Source organism: Lepus europaeus, chromosome 1, assembly GCF_033115175.1.
Source record: "Lepus europaeus isolate LE1 chromosome 1, mLepTim1.pri, whole genome shotgun sequence".
In the NCBI taxonomy this organism is placed as follows: domain Eukaryota; kingdom Metazoa; phylum Chordata; class Mammalia; order Lagomorpha; family Leporidae; genus Lepus; species Lepus europaeus.
Window position 1 is genome coordinate 22,161,281 of NC_084827.1, and position 15,920 is coordinate 22,177,200.

Genomic DNA, 15,920 nt, shown 5'->3' on the forward strand with positions numbered 1-15,920 from the left:
TAGATCTCATAATATGGAGTACTACTCAGCTGTAATAAAAATGAAATCCTGCCTTTCGCAACAAGATGGACACAATTGTAAACTATTATACTTAGTGAAATAAGCCAGTCCCCAAAAGACAGGTATCATAGGTTTTCCTTGATCTGAGGTATCTAACAGAGTATCAAAAATGTAATATATTTGAGTGAAATGGACATTTTGAGATTCGATGATTGTATGCAGCCCTTGTCTCTTTTGTTGAGGAACAGTATTTATTTTTTTCTTCATACTGTTTTTTGAAGTCTTTTACTTAGTGTAATTCTAACTTTATGATCATTAAGTAACAGAAAATAGATTTTTGGAAATGTTAAGAGTGGGAAAGGTAGAGGGAGGAGGAAGAAGGGTTGGAGCATGGATGGGAGAGTGGCTGGCAGGGAAAAGTCACTATGTTCCTAAATCTTGATACATGAAATACATGAAATTTGTATAACTTGAATAAATTTTTAAAACATACATTTTTCTCTTTTACAAAATCATGGTCAATATTCTGTAGTTAATACATAGAATTTTAGAAATTTATGTAGTACTTCCTTTTTTGTTAAAGGATGACTCATTTAGTAGCTATGGGCTTGTTCTTCTCATGTTTATTTTCTGAATGCCATTACAAATTCATTAAACTTCAAAAAATTATTTGTGAGGGAGAGGAGGGAAGGAGGAAGAAAAGGAGGGATGGAGAGAAGAAGGGATAGGGAGAGGGAGAGAGGGATGGGGAGAAAAATCATCAGGTGGGGAGAGAAAGAAAGAGAGAAAGAGAAAGATCCCATATGTACTGGTTCAAGTTCCAAATGCCTGCAACAGCTGGCACTGGACCATAGCCAAAGCCAAGGATCAGGAACTCAATCCATATCTCTTATCTGGGCAACAGGAACCCAATCACTTAAACCATCATTGCTGTCTCAGGGAATGCATTAATAGTAAGGTAGAGGGGCTGGCGCTGCCACCTGCTGAGCCAGCATGCCATTTGGGTGCTGGTTCAAGTCCCAGCTGCTCCACTTCCATTCCAGCTCTCTGCTATGGCCTGGGAAAGCAGTAAAGGATGGCCCAAGTCCTTAGGAGACCTGCATAAGAGACCTGGAGGAGACTCCTGGCTCCTAGCTTCATATTGGCACAGCTACAGCCATTGTGGCCAATTGGGGAGTGAACCAGCAATTGCAAGACCTCTCTCTCTCTCTCTCTCTCTCTCTCTCTCTCTCTGCTTCTCTTTCTCTCTCTGTGTAACTCTGACTTTCAAATAAATAAATAAAACTTTTTAAAAAGTAAGGTAGATCACGAGCTAGAACCAATAACCAAATCCAAGTACTCCAAACAGGGGACATGGTCATCTTAACTAATGTCTTAACCACTTAGCCAAACACCTGCCTCTAAATCTCTGTTGAGTAAATAAATGTGTACATGAAAAAAAAAATGAATGGTACAGGTAGCAGCTTACTCCCAGTCACTAAGCTAGTTGTAATCACTGCATGTCTTATATAGAATAAACCATTTATCATGTCACAGGGCTTGGGAAGCTTGCATAATTATTTTCCAGGGAAATTTGTGTTTGAGCAGATGAAAGGTCTAGCCACAAGAGAAAGACTGAATTCTTCATACATTTACAACAAACTTCTGGAGGGGAAATATTAAGGGAGAAAAATTAATGAAAACAAATATCTGGATATTTAGAAAGTGCATATTAGTGGTTAATAAGCAATTAAATATTTTAATTTATTCATTATTAAATAATTGTTTAAAATTTTATCTACTGTTACTAATATCCAGTATCTTCATATCCTAAGTCTTATTCATAAAACATTTCTTATATATATATATATATTTTTTTTTTTTTTTGACAGCCAGAGTGGATAGTGAGAGAGAGAGAAACAGAGAGAAAGGTCTTCCTTTTTGCCGTTGGTTCACCCTCCAATGGCCGCTGCGGCCGGCGCATTGCGCTGATCCGAAGCCAGGAGCCAGGTGCTTCTCCTGGTCTCCCATGGGGTGCAGGGCCCAAGCACTTGGGCCACCCTCCATTGCCTTCCCAGGCCACAGCAGAGAGCTGGCCTGGAAGAGGGGCAACCGGGATAGAATCCGGCGCCCCAACTGGGACTAGAACCCGGTGTGCTGGCGCTGCAAGGTGGAGTGTTAGCCTATTAAGCCACGGCGCCAGCCAAAACATTTACAATAATCATGATGCAGAAAGCAAATACTGTATAACTACTGTCTTACTATCTTTGAACCTGACCTATTCTGGGCTCTCACACATCATGAATAATTCATTCATATTTTGAGGCCTTGGTCATCATATTCTATGCTACCTGTAAAAGAACTTGCAACTAAATGTTATTTCCAAGTTTAAGATTAAGACCCAGTTAAATTTTGCCTTTCACTGATTGAAAAACTCATGCCTAATTTTCATGTAATTGGAAAATCTAATATTGTGTGAGATGTGTGCTATTTCCAGGAGAAAAGACAATATATTTTGCTCTTTTCTAAAAGTATTCAAGATTTCAGATGACTTATAGTTCTGTTTCAAATAGAAGGTTACAGATATCTTTTGTTTGTTTTTTTCCTTAGGGCAGGTATTAAACAATTCAAAGTCTTATATATATATATATGGCCTTTTTTGATTCTTTCATTAGGACAATCACAATTCCCACAAGGTTACAAAAATAACATTCAGTTAGAAAGCAGATGATCAAATGGTTTCATATATTCCAGCAATATTTACCAAAGCCAATTTATGTCTACTATATTTTTTAAGTTTCCAACATGTGGGACTACAAAAGAACACAGCCAAAACATTCATAAACTCAGACACACTGCTGAACTCCATGAGCTAACTGGTTTAGAAATTCTATGACACAACACCACCAGATATATACACCAAATATTATTAAATCTAACAGGAGTAATAGACTCCAATACAATTATAGTGGGAGACTTCAACACCCCACTCTCATCAGTGGACAGATTATTTAGATTGAAAATCAGTGAAGATACATCAGAACTGAAACACAATATTGAGCAAATAGACTCAACAGACATTTATAGGAATTTCACCCAAAACCTATAGAATACTCATTCTTATCAGCACATGAAACATTTTCTATGATAGACCATATCTTAGGCCACAAATCAAGCTTCAGTACATTTAGTAAGATTTAAATCATGTCATATATCTTTTTAGTCCATAAAGGAATATAACCAGAAATCAACAAGAACAACAGGACATTCATAAATACATAGAAACTAAGGAATAGGCTAATGAATGATCAATGGGTCATTGAATAAATTAAAGAAATAAAAACTTTCTTGAAATAATTGAAAATGAAAATATAACATGTCAAAATCTGTGGAATGCAGCAAAAGCAGTATTAAGAGGGAAGTTCATCGCATTAAATGCTTGCATTAGAAAGAGAGAGAGAGAGCAAAATGTCTGGGGCCAGCTCTGTGACACAGTAGGTTAAGCCATGGCCTGCAGTGACAACATCGCAAATGGGTGCCTGTTCTAGTCTTGAATGCTCCACTTCTGATCCAGCTCACTGCTAATGCACCTGGGAAAGCAGTGGAAGATGGCCAACTCCTTGGGCCCCTGAACACATGTGGGAGACCCACAGGAAGCTCCTAGCTTCAGTCTGGCCTACCTCCAGTCATTGTGGCCATTTGGGGAATGAACCAGGGGATGGAAGATTTCTCTTTCTGCCCCTTTCTCTGTCTCTCTCTCTCTTTTAGATAAATCAATCTTTAAAAAGAGGGTTGTAATGATGCTGAAAACTAAGAAAAGCAAGAACAAACCAAATCCAAACTCAGGAGTTGAGAAATAAGGCTCAGATCGGAATGAGTAAAATCAAAACTAAAAAATGCAAAAGATCAACAAAACAAAAAGCTTTTTTCAAAGATATACAAAATAGGTAAACCTCCAGACTAACAAAGAAAAAAATGGAAAAAATCTTAAATAAAATTAGAGATGAAAAAGGAGACATTAAAACTGACCAGTGAATTACAAATAATCATAAGAAACTATATAAAAACTATATGGTAATAAACTAGAAAGCCTCAAAGAAATGAATTCCTAGGTACATCGAACCTACGAAGATTAAAAGAAGGGAGCCATCATTGTGGCATAGAGGGTAAAGTGGCTGTCTGCAGTGTCGTATCCCATATGGGTTTCCCGTTTGAGTCCCGGCTGCCCCACCTCCAATTCAGCTCTTTGCTATGGCCTGGGAAATCAGTAGAAGATGGCCCAAGTCCTTGGGCTCCTGCACCCAGGTAGGAGATCCAGAAGAAGCTCCTAGTTCCTGGCTTTGGATGGGCTCAGCTCTGCCCGTTGCAGCCAACTGGGGATTGAACAAGCGGATGGAAGACCTCTCTCTCTCTCTGTGTGTGTATCTCCTTCTCTGTGTAACTCTGAATTTCAAATAAATAAATAAATCTTTAAAAAAGATTAAATGAAGCAGATACAATTTAAATAGAATCATGACAAGCAGTAAGATTGATGTAGTAATCAAGGAAAAGATCAGGACCTGATGGCTTTACAACTACATACTACAAAACATTTAAAGAGCAATTCATTCCAATATTTCTCAAAATATTCTAAAATATTGAATAGGATGGAACTGTGCCATTCTCTTTTTATGATTCCAGCATAACTTTGATGCCAAAACTAAAGACACAACATGAAAACAAAACTACAGGCTTACATCTTTAATGAACATTGATGCAAAGATTCTCAACAGAATACTAGAAAACTGAACCCAAAACCACATCAAAAAGATCATACATCACAATCAAGTGGGATTTATTCCAGGGATTCAAGTGTGGTTTAACATTTGCAAAGCAATAAACATCCTAAATCATATCAACAGAATGAAGAACAAAAACCATATGGTCACCTCAATAGGTGCAAAGAATGCATTTGATAAGGTTCAGCACTCTTTGTGATAAAACTCTTCTCAAATTGGGTTATAGAAAGAACATTCTTCAAAATTATAGAGGCTATGTATCAACACCAACAGCCAATATCATACTGAATAGGGAAAACCTGAAAGCATTTTTCCTCAGATCTGGAAAAAGCCAAGGATGTCCACTTTACCACTCTTATTCAAAATAGTACTGGAAGTTTTAGCAAGAACAATTAGGGAGGAGAAAGAAAGAGATGACATCAAAACTGGAAAAAGAGAAGTCAAAATATCAGTATTTGCAGGTGAAATAATGTTGTACATGGAAAAACCTAAACATTCCACCAAAAAGCTGCTAGAATTGATAGACCAATTCAGTAAAGTCACAGGCTACAAAATAAATATACCAAATATACAAATAAATAAATATACAAATATACCAAAACATATAAAAATATACCTATATATATATAAATAGCTTTTCATATGCTAATAATGAATTCTTTGAAAGAGAAATCAAGAAAGTAATCTCATTGACAATAGTCACAAAATTATCAAATATTTAGGAACAAATTTAACCAATGAAATGTAAGGTTTCTACCATGAAAATTATAAAGGCTTGATGAAAGAAAACATCAAGGACATAAATATGGAAAGATTCCATGCTCAAGGACTAGAAGAATCAGTATCATGAAAATGTCTCTACTACTTAAGTAATCTACAAAGTGCAATTCCCATCAAAATACCAACGACATTCTTTACACCATTAGAAAAAACAATCCTAAAAATCATATTATAGACCCAGAAAGTCAAATAGATCCAGAAAGTCAAAGCAATCCTTATGTGGGGTGGTTGGGGAAAATCAAGTTGGAGGCATGGCTTCAAGGCATACTACTAAGCTACAGTAATTAATTCAGTATGATACTGGCATAAAAACTGACTCATAGATCAATGGAATAGAATAGAAATTCCAGGAATTAACCTGCATACATACAACCAACTTATTTTTTGCAAAGTGCTCAGACCATACATTGGAGTAAGGATAAACTCTGCAACAAGTGAGTGGTGCTGGCAAAACTGGATGATACATATGGAATGAATTTTACCTCTCACCATATACAAAAGTCAATTCAAGATAGATCAGACCTAAATTAAAGATCTTAAGACTATCAGGTTGCTGTAAGAAAATGCAGGGAAATGGTGTAGGTGATGACTTCTTGGATAAGACCCCGAAAGCACAGAGTTTTACAAAATAAAACTAAATAAATGGAATTGTGTCAAACTGATATCAAACTGCACATTGTGTCAAACTGCAATTGTGTCAAACTGCACAGCCAAGGAAATGATTAATAGAGTAACTAGACATCCAACAGAATGGAAAACAATATTTGTGAGCTACCTATCCAATAAAGAATTAAAATCCAGAATACATCAGCAACTTAAACAAGAACAACAAAACAACCAATCCACTTAAGAAATGGGCAAAGACCTCAATAGAAAGTTTTAAAAAGACATACAAGTGGCCAAAAAATATATGAAAAAATTCTCACCATCACTAGCCATTGGGCAAATGCAAATCAAAACCACACTGAGGTTTCACCTCACTCTAGTTAGAATGGCTCTCATACAGAAATCAAACAAGAAATGCTAGTGAGGATATGGGGAAAAAAGTACCCTGTTCCACTGCTGGTGGGAATGTAAACTGGTGCAGCCACTGTAGAAGACAGTATGGAGATACCTCAGAAATCTGAATATAGACCTACCATATGATCTAGCCATCCCACTCCTAGGAATTTACCCAAATGAGAAGAAATCGGCATTTGAAAGAGTTATTTATACCCCCATGTTCATTGCAGCACAAATCACAATAGCTAACATATGGAATCAACCCAGTTGTCCATCAACTGTTGACTAGATAAAGAAATTATGGTACATATACACTATTGAGTACTACTTGACTGTAAAAAAAAAAAAAAAAGAAAAAGAAAAAAAGAAAACCTGTCTTTTACAACAAAATAGACACAGCTGGAAACCATTATACTTAGTGAAATAAGCCAGTCCCCAAAAGACAGATACCATAGGTTTTCCCTGATCTGAGGTAACTAGTAGAGTATCTGAAATGTTATGTATTGGAGTGAAATAGACTCTTTTCTATTGTGGAACAGTGTTTTTTTGTTTGCTTGTTTATTTGTTTTTATTTTTCTTTTCTTCTTCATTCTATTTGTTGAAGTCTTTTACTTAATATAAGGCTAACTTTATGATCATTAAGTAGGTGGCGCCGTGGCTTAACAGGCTAATCCTCCGCCTTGTGGTGCCGACACACCGGGTTCTAGTCCCGGTTGGGGCACCGGATTCTATCCCGGTTGCCCCTCTTCAAGGCCAGCTCTCTGCTATGGCCCGGGAAGGCAGTGGAGGATGGCCCAAGTCCTTGGGCCCTGCACCCCATGGGAGACCAGGCGAAGCACCTGGCTCCTGGCTTCGGATCAGCACGATGCGCCGGCCGCAGCGGCCATTGGAGGGTGAACCAACGGCAAAAAGGAAGACCTTTCTCTCTGTCTCTCTCTCTCACTATCCACTCTGCCTGTCAAAAAAAAAAAAATGATCATTAAGTAAACTCAAAATAGATCTTTGTAAAAATTAAGAGTGCCAGTGTAAGAAGGAGAAGGAAGAAGAGTTGAGCTTGAGAGGGAGAGAAGTGGGGGAAATGTCACTATGTTCCTAAATCTGTATATATGAAATACATGAAACTTGTATAACCTAAATAAAATTAAAAATAAGTAAATGGAAAAAACCCACAATGAGTTACCCTCTCACCCCAGTCAGAATCCACAAGACACAGAAAAACAAACCCTGGCCAGCATGTGGAGAAAGCAGAACATTTATATTCTGTTGGTGGGATTGTAAAATACTGCAGCTACTGTGGAAGATCATGGAGATTTCTTAGATAAGTAGAAACAGACTTTCAATGTGATTCGACAGTCTTATTTCTGAATGTGTACCCTAAAAACATGAACATGTTTTATCAGGGATACCTGCACCAGATGTTTATGGCAGTACTGTTCACAATAGTCAAAATATGGAAGCAACAAAGGTATCCATCATCAGAACAGATAAAGAAAATGTGGTATGCATACACAATAAAAAATTACCCAGCTGCAAAAAAGAAATCCTACCATGTGCAACAAAATGAATGCAACTGGAGAACATCATGTTGAATAAGCTGGACACAGAAAGACAAATATGGCATATTCTCCCTTATGTGTGCGAAGTACAACTTAAAAAGGAAAAATAAAGAAAAGAAATGACTGTGTGGATCAGTATTGCTACAAATATATTTCTGTCAGTCTTTGTTTTATACCTTTGTCAAACCAATGGTTAAAAATGTTATACTGTCATAGTTTTAATGATCTGTGATTACTTTAAAGGGTATTGTATGGCGGTTGGCATTGTGGCATAGCGGCTTTAGCCTACAGTGCCAGTATCCCAAATGGATGTCGGTTCTAGTCCCAGCTGCTCCACTTGCCATCCAGCTCTCTGCTATGGCCTGGGAAAGCAGTAGAAGATGGCCCAAGTTCTTCGGACCCTGCAACCACGTGGGAGACCTGGAAGAAGCTCCTAGCTCCTGGCTTCAGATTGGCGCAGCTCTCGCCATTGTAGCCATCTGGGGAGTGAACCAGTGGATGGAAGACTTACTTTCTCTCTTTCTCTCTCTATCTCTCTTTCTGTCTTTCTCTCTCTCTCTCTCTCTCCCTCCCTCCCTCCCTCCCCTCCCCTCCATCCTTCCCTCCCTCCCTCCCTGGCTCTGCTTTTCAAATAAATACATAAATCTTTTTTTAAAGCAATTTTATGTGGCTGAAGTGATTAAAGCTCCATTTGATTATTGTTTATAGCCCCTACATACATCCCTACAAAAAAACAGACTGTTTGCTTTTTGACTTCTTAAACTTTTCATTTGCTGGGGCATTAAACCTTTGACTGTAATGTGAATTGAAAATGTCATCTCAAAACTAAAAAAAAAAAAAAAATTCAAGCAATATCTAATAGGCTCATCTAATTTTTTCTCCATTAGTAGTTTGCCTAATATTTTCCCTCCTTAATAGAAAAACAAAGATGATTTGCTTTATGTCCATTTGACAGGGAAACAGATTAGAATGTTTATCTCTTGTCAAACTAAAATTGATAGGGTGTTTCTTCATACTGGCTTGCCATTTATTTGCTTTTTTTCCCCTTTTTTTTGCATTTTGTTAGATTGTTAACATTTTTTAAATATTCTTCTGTTTTGGTTTGCCATTCTGAAACCTATAAAATGTGCCCATATCCTTTTGGAGGTCTTTACTTTTTAATTTCTATTTACATATTTATAATAATACATAACAATATTCCTAGGCTCTTATCAAACATGTCCTGGAACTTACCTGGCTTAAACATCATCCTATCCCTCCACATCACAGGTAGAGTTTTATCTTTTTATATACACTAAAATTGTTTTGAATTATTTTTATAATAAATAATCATTTTTAAAACATAAAGAACATGACCTGAAGCCTTTGTGTTGAAGGAATAGAGCATTTCGTAAGTGCCAAAGCATTGGAGCACATAGCATTCCCTGTGCCAAAGATTTGAGATTACTTTAAATAGAAAGTATTTTGTGATTCAACACTGCATGGCATTCGGCTAAGATGTTATTACTCCCTAGACACCCGTTCAGAGGCCAGTTATTAGCTAATACTCTTCACATCTGAACAGTCTTTATCTTCCAATGCTAAGAGTTGCTAAATAACCCAGAGACAAAAAGAAAAAAAGTGCACTTTCTGTGTTACCATTCATATTGCTTCTGAGATTTATGTAACATGGAATTAGAAGTTAATCTTCAAGCTTGAAATAGTGGAGGTGGTTTTTTGGTTTAGTGGGATACTTGGATTCAGTATCTGGCTGAGCTCCTGACTCCATCTTCCTGCTCCTGGGAGTCAGTGGTGGTGATTCAACATACTGGATTTCTGGCACCTGTACACAAGATCCGAATCAGTTTCCTAGCTCTGGGCTTTGCCTCCTGTCCCAGGGCTATTGTAGAAATCTGAGGTGCAAACCAGCAGGTGCGAGCCCTCTCACCCTCTCTCGGTATTCACTTTCTCTATTTATAAAAATAATACCTGTTAACTGCAAAAAATTGAAATTAAGTAAAAGTTTCCTATCAAAAATACTTTAGGAATGAGACGAATACCTTTCCTAGATTTTTTTTCTTTAAAATTTTCTAATGAAAAGGCCAATATCCTAGTCTGGAAGAGAACATTTGATGGTGTTGAGCAGCCAAATATTGCTGCATAATAATGAGGTTTATATTCTTTTAGTTGGAGTAGCATCTTTGAGATGGTTTACTTTCAAAGGAACAAAGATAATGAAAGAATACAAAATAGAAAAAAGATTTGCTTTTTCCCTAGGAACTCCAGAATGGGTGACGGGCTAAACTTTAGATAGTGTGGTCATTCCTATGTGGTTGGCCTCTTGAAATGATAGTAGGCTGAGGGTTGAGAGTCACCTCCACCTAGTGAGAGAACATAGAGGAGTATAGCCAGAGGATTCTATCTGCTTTGTTGTTGTTGTTGTTGTTGTTGTTGTTGTTGTTGTTTTGTTTTGCATTTATTTGCCTTTTTGGTATCTCTAAGATTTTGCTGAATTTTTGCTAAAAGTAACGGTCAGGTCTGAGAATTTCATTGGACAACTAAGCGAAAGGTTTGTGTTGTCCTTTACTATGTAACAGTATGGTAGAGAGGCAGCAGACTTGACAGTAGACAGATAATTATTAGAAAGGAAAGGAGTAAGTGCCAATCAGTCTTCCTCAAACACAAGTGCATTTATTGGAGCTTCTCAAATATGAGGAGGAGCAAAGTCTTGGCTTCCTCTGAGAAAATACGATAGAGCCAATTTGAATATGAGGATGATTCCTAAAGGCTGGGTAAATTGAAGCTGGTTTATACAGGATATCTGGCTAAATAGACATTAATTAAATTGAACTGAACTGTTTGTTTCTGAAAAAGGTTGTTAGTTACCTAAATAAAAAGGTACCGTGTAGTTAGGTGATGCTTAATAAATGTCATTGTTTATTGAGCTACTTAATTTTGGAGAAATAATGTTAAGCTTTGGTATACTGATTTATATGAAAAATAGATTTCAATCACAAATGATATTATTTGTGACACTGCTACATGGAGCACAATAAGTGAGCATTCCATGATTAATTGATTTAAATATTCAGTTTGAATAGTATGAGATGAAAATATACCCCACAGGGCTTAAGGCTTTAGGACATCAAGGCTGAACTGACAAAAAGAAAGCTAAGTGATTAATCAACCCAATGAATTAGATTAATGCAGCCAGTCAACCTGGATAATGGGGTGATAATATTTTTATTTTTGTCAACAACAAGTATTTTGTTCTGTTAATTGTTCTGACTCATTCAAATGACTGAATTAGCTGTTTTACTCTCCTGACTTTCCTTGACTTAATCAGTTTGCTGTTTATAAGCTAAGTATCTTTTTTTCTGAATGTTTTCTACCAAATGCTGTGCTTTTTTTTGGTGGTCATCCAAATATTGTCCTCATCATGCAATTTTTCCCCCAAACAATATGTACCATTTCATTTATCTGATGGTTTCTCCCTTTCTTCATCTTGTTAGTATAATAAGTTTGATGACAATCACCTGATAGATTGTAACCTTGCTCTTCCTATTTAAATCCTATTTTATCTCTCCCATAACATTTTCATTTCCTTTGTCTATACATTTATCTTAATTAGACTTCAGTTCCTTCAGTGAAGTGTGTTTCTATCGGTGTTTGCTGTAGCTAGGACAATTGGTGGATAGCAGTGCTATTTTAAGTAAGTATGAGTCAGATAGCTGCAGCCACAGAGAAAAGCTATGTCTTTTTCTTCTCCTTGAAAGTCCAAGGACCAGGAGAAGGACAGAAGCAGTTAGGGTGAGAAGTATATCTTCAAAGTAGAGGTAGAGCTTGGAGATGTCCATCAAGACCATGTGCGTCGCCATCAAGTAAGTCATTTGCTGCAGTGAGAGCACTAAGCCAAGCACTTACATAAGTACAACATTAGATGAAAATGAGATTATTTACAGAGGGGCTTTGCAGGTTTTTGTGAAACATATCACTTATTTTTAGCAGATTAGGAAGTAGCCTTATGGCAACTAAATCATGCAAAAATTTAATAAAAAAAGTTGCTGTTCTAGGAAAGAAAATACATTAGATGAAATATTAAGAGTAATATTATTAAGAGAAGATAGAAACTCAATCTTATCCCCCCAAAAATATGGTCAAAAATCCTTATGAGATAAATTTTCCTCTAAATGGAAAGATGTCACTTACAGAGAAAAATCATTGTCCATGGTAAGATATAAATATATTTAGACATGCACATTTATAACATTCTTCTTAATCTATATAATATTTACTCAGATCCTTATTTTCTCTGAAACGTATTTGATTTGTTGACCCATATCTATTATTGTACTTTATAAGATTCTTGAAGAAGTGTCATTTGCTTCATTTCTATAAATCGTGAGTCCTAGCCTTCATAAGTCTTCTTTTAAAAATTAAACTTCAGGCCGGCGCCTCGGCTCACTAGGCTAATCCTCCACCTTGCGGCGCCGGCACACTGGGTTCTAGTCCCGGTTGGGGCACCGATCCTGTCCCGGTTGCCCCTCTTCCAGGCCAGCTCTCTGCTGTGTCCAGGGAGTGCAGTGGAGGATGGCCCAAGTTCTTGGGCCCTGCACCCCATGGGAGACCAGGAGAAGCACCTGGCTCCTGCCATCGGATCAGCGCGTTGCGCCGGCCGCAGCGTACCTACCGCGGCGGCCATTGGAGTGTGAACCAACAGCAAAAGGAAGACCTTTCTCTCTGTCTCTCTCTCACTGTCCACTCTGCCTGTCAAAAAAAAAAAAAATTAAACTTCAGGCCTTGGCAACTCATGACTAGAGCCTAGGGAGATTACTGATAAACAAGAGTGTCAAATTGTTAAGTCAATAACAGGAGTCACTGTGTACTTACTCCTCATGTAGGATCTCTGTCCTTAAAGTGTTGTCCAATGTGAAGTAATGCTATAACTAGTACTGAAACAATATTTTACACTTTATGTTCTGTGTGGGTGCAAACTGATGAAATCTTTACTTAATATATACTAAATCGATCTTCTGTACATAAAGACAATTAAAAATGAATCTTGATGTGAATGGAATGGGAGAGGGAGCAGGAGATGGAAGGGGTGCAGGTGGGAGGGAAATTATGGGGGGGGGAAGCCATTGTAATCCATAAACTGTACTTTGGAAATTTATATTTACTAAATAAAAGTTTTTAAAAAATAAATAAAATCTTTAAAAATAAATAAAAATGAAACTTCAGGGGCCATTGTCGTGTCATAATGGGTAAAGCTGCCACCTGCAATGCTGGTACCCTTTATGGGCTCTAGTTCACATCCTGATTGCTTCACTTCTAATCCATTTCTCTGCTAAGTGCCTGGTAAAAATAGAGGAACAGGGCCCAAGTGCTTGGGCCCCTGCCGCCCATGTGGGAGACCTGGAAAAAGCTTCTAGTGCCTGCATGGGTCAGCTGTGACCCTTGTGGTCATCTGGGATGTGAACCAGTTGAAGGAAGATCTCTCTCTTTCTTCCCCCTCCCCTCTTTCCCCTTCTCTGTGATTGTTTCAAATACATGAATAATAAATCTTTTTTAAAAAAATGAAGCTGCAGTTCAATACATTCAGCTAATGCCCTTCATTTATCAAAAGAAAACTATAAATAATAGGACAAAAAGAAATATACAGGCTTATAGCAGAAACATATTTTTAACACCGAACTAAGGTCACTGAATTTTTAAGTAAACACATCAGAATTTTAAGGTGCAGAAGATATTAAAGATATTTCAGTCAATCTTTTTGTTTTTACCAGTGTGTTGAAACTAATGCTTGGGTTTGCAAGACTTGCCCCCAAGCTGTTGGATCAGAGTGCAATCAGCTGGAGGGCATTTACTTGACCTGTGGTTTAGCTGTAGAAAGGTGAGGAAGACAAAGAACTTATTGTATCTTCAACCTAAACCTGAACCTCTGGCCCCAAGTTGATGATGACAGCATCATATGTGGGCTCCAAATAGAAAGCAAGGTTAAAAGTCATTCTTTTTCCTCAGTTACTTAATTGCTACATCTCCCTTTCCAAGCCAACAGGCACACAGGATAAAACTACCCTCTCACCTCTGCCTATTTAATCCCCTCTGTACCATACCTGAAGATCACAGAAATGATAGACTGTGTTGTCCCCTATTTTCCTGCCTTCCACCTACCCATTAGCCTTCTCTTATATTACACCAAGAGGGTGTGTGGGTTTATGACCCCAGCCCACTGCTACTTACTAGGGAACTATGTCATCCAGACTTATCCCTTAATGTATTGAATATAATAGAAAGACCTGGAAAATATTCTCACAAGAAAATGACCTTGCTTGCAGGACAATTGTCTCCTATGAAATTCTATTCTGAATGCACAAAACAAAATATTGTTTTTTATTCTAAGTGTTCTTTGAGAAACTTAATGGACCCCAGAAAGATGTGTGTCTTAGGTGAAGGTCAAAGACAAATGCAGTAACGAAAAATTATTTTTCAAAATAGAATCCTGATCACATTTATTTCATAGAAAAACAAATAATTCAGGATGAAATCACTGGAGGTTTATATCCAATGCAATATTGTTTTTAGCTACAAAACTGTGGCAACAATCCTGTAGCATCTCTAAATGTCATCAATCAGAAGTTACAACGTCCCCACTGAAGACACAATTGAACCTAGATTGCATTGCTACCAGAGTTATGCCTATGAGACATAAGAAAAATTGACATTCTAATAGATTTGAAACATAGGTTGAGTATCCGGGGAGATTAAGGCAGGCTTTCTACTTTGTAAGTTGTACAACCTGGTACAGTCAGCTGAAACCTACTAAATTGATCTGTCATCTTAGGGTGGGGCCTGGATGATTCTTCCCAATTCTGCCTATCTTTTATATCACAGGTTTGGTGATCAAGTGCAAGAGGACTTCAGTTAAAATTAAAAAATCAAAGGCTGACAGTTAAGGCTACCATTCTGCTGTATTATCTTCTAAATAGCTCTGGTGATTTTAACAACCTTGCCTGGTAGTTTTTGTTTGTTTGTTTTCTTGTTTTGTTCAATGTTTCAAATATGTTATGACACGTATTTTGTTTTCATCCAATTTTCATCTTTGCCCTTAATTTATTGTTTCTAGGTGGTGGAGTTTGGAACTTTGGATATGGTCAAGGATGTTGACGAGTACGCAGACATCAGCTGAAACCTCTATCCATGCTGTTGTGGTACCAGGCCTTAGTGTTGAAATATAAAAGAAGAAAGTTGATGTTTGCCAACCTTTATTGACCTTTGTCTTGTTTACTTTTAATAACCTAGGGATAGTGGCTATAACCCTAATGCTACCTGGGAAAGAAAACTAATATCTATGTATATGTTTTAGATAGGAAATGGTATTGGAAGCTAATAAACAAACAAAAAAAATGACTACTTGGCTCTAAGTTTTCCCATGATAAAAATTAAAATTAAATTTTGAGTTTTTCTTTAAGATTTTATTTATTTGAAAGTCAGAGTTAGCAAGAGAGACTTAGAGGTATAGCCAGACAGAAATCATACATCTACTGGGTCACTTCCAGAATGGCCATGAAGGCCAGGTCAAAGCCAGGACCTAGGAGCTTCTTCCAAGTCTCTCACATGGGTGCAGGGGCCCAAGGACTTGAGCTATCCTCCGCTGCTTTCCCAGGTGCATCAGCAGGGTGCTGTGTCAGAAGTGCAGCAGTTGGGACTCCAAAAGGCACCCATATGGGATGCAGGCATCAAAGGCAGCAGCTTAACCCATCACATGACAATGCTCACTCCAAATTTCAATTTTTAAAGTTAGATATTTACATCTTATCAATAACTGGTTGAATGATGTTTAGTG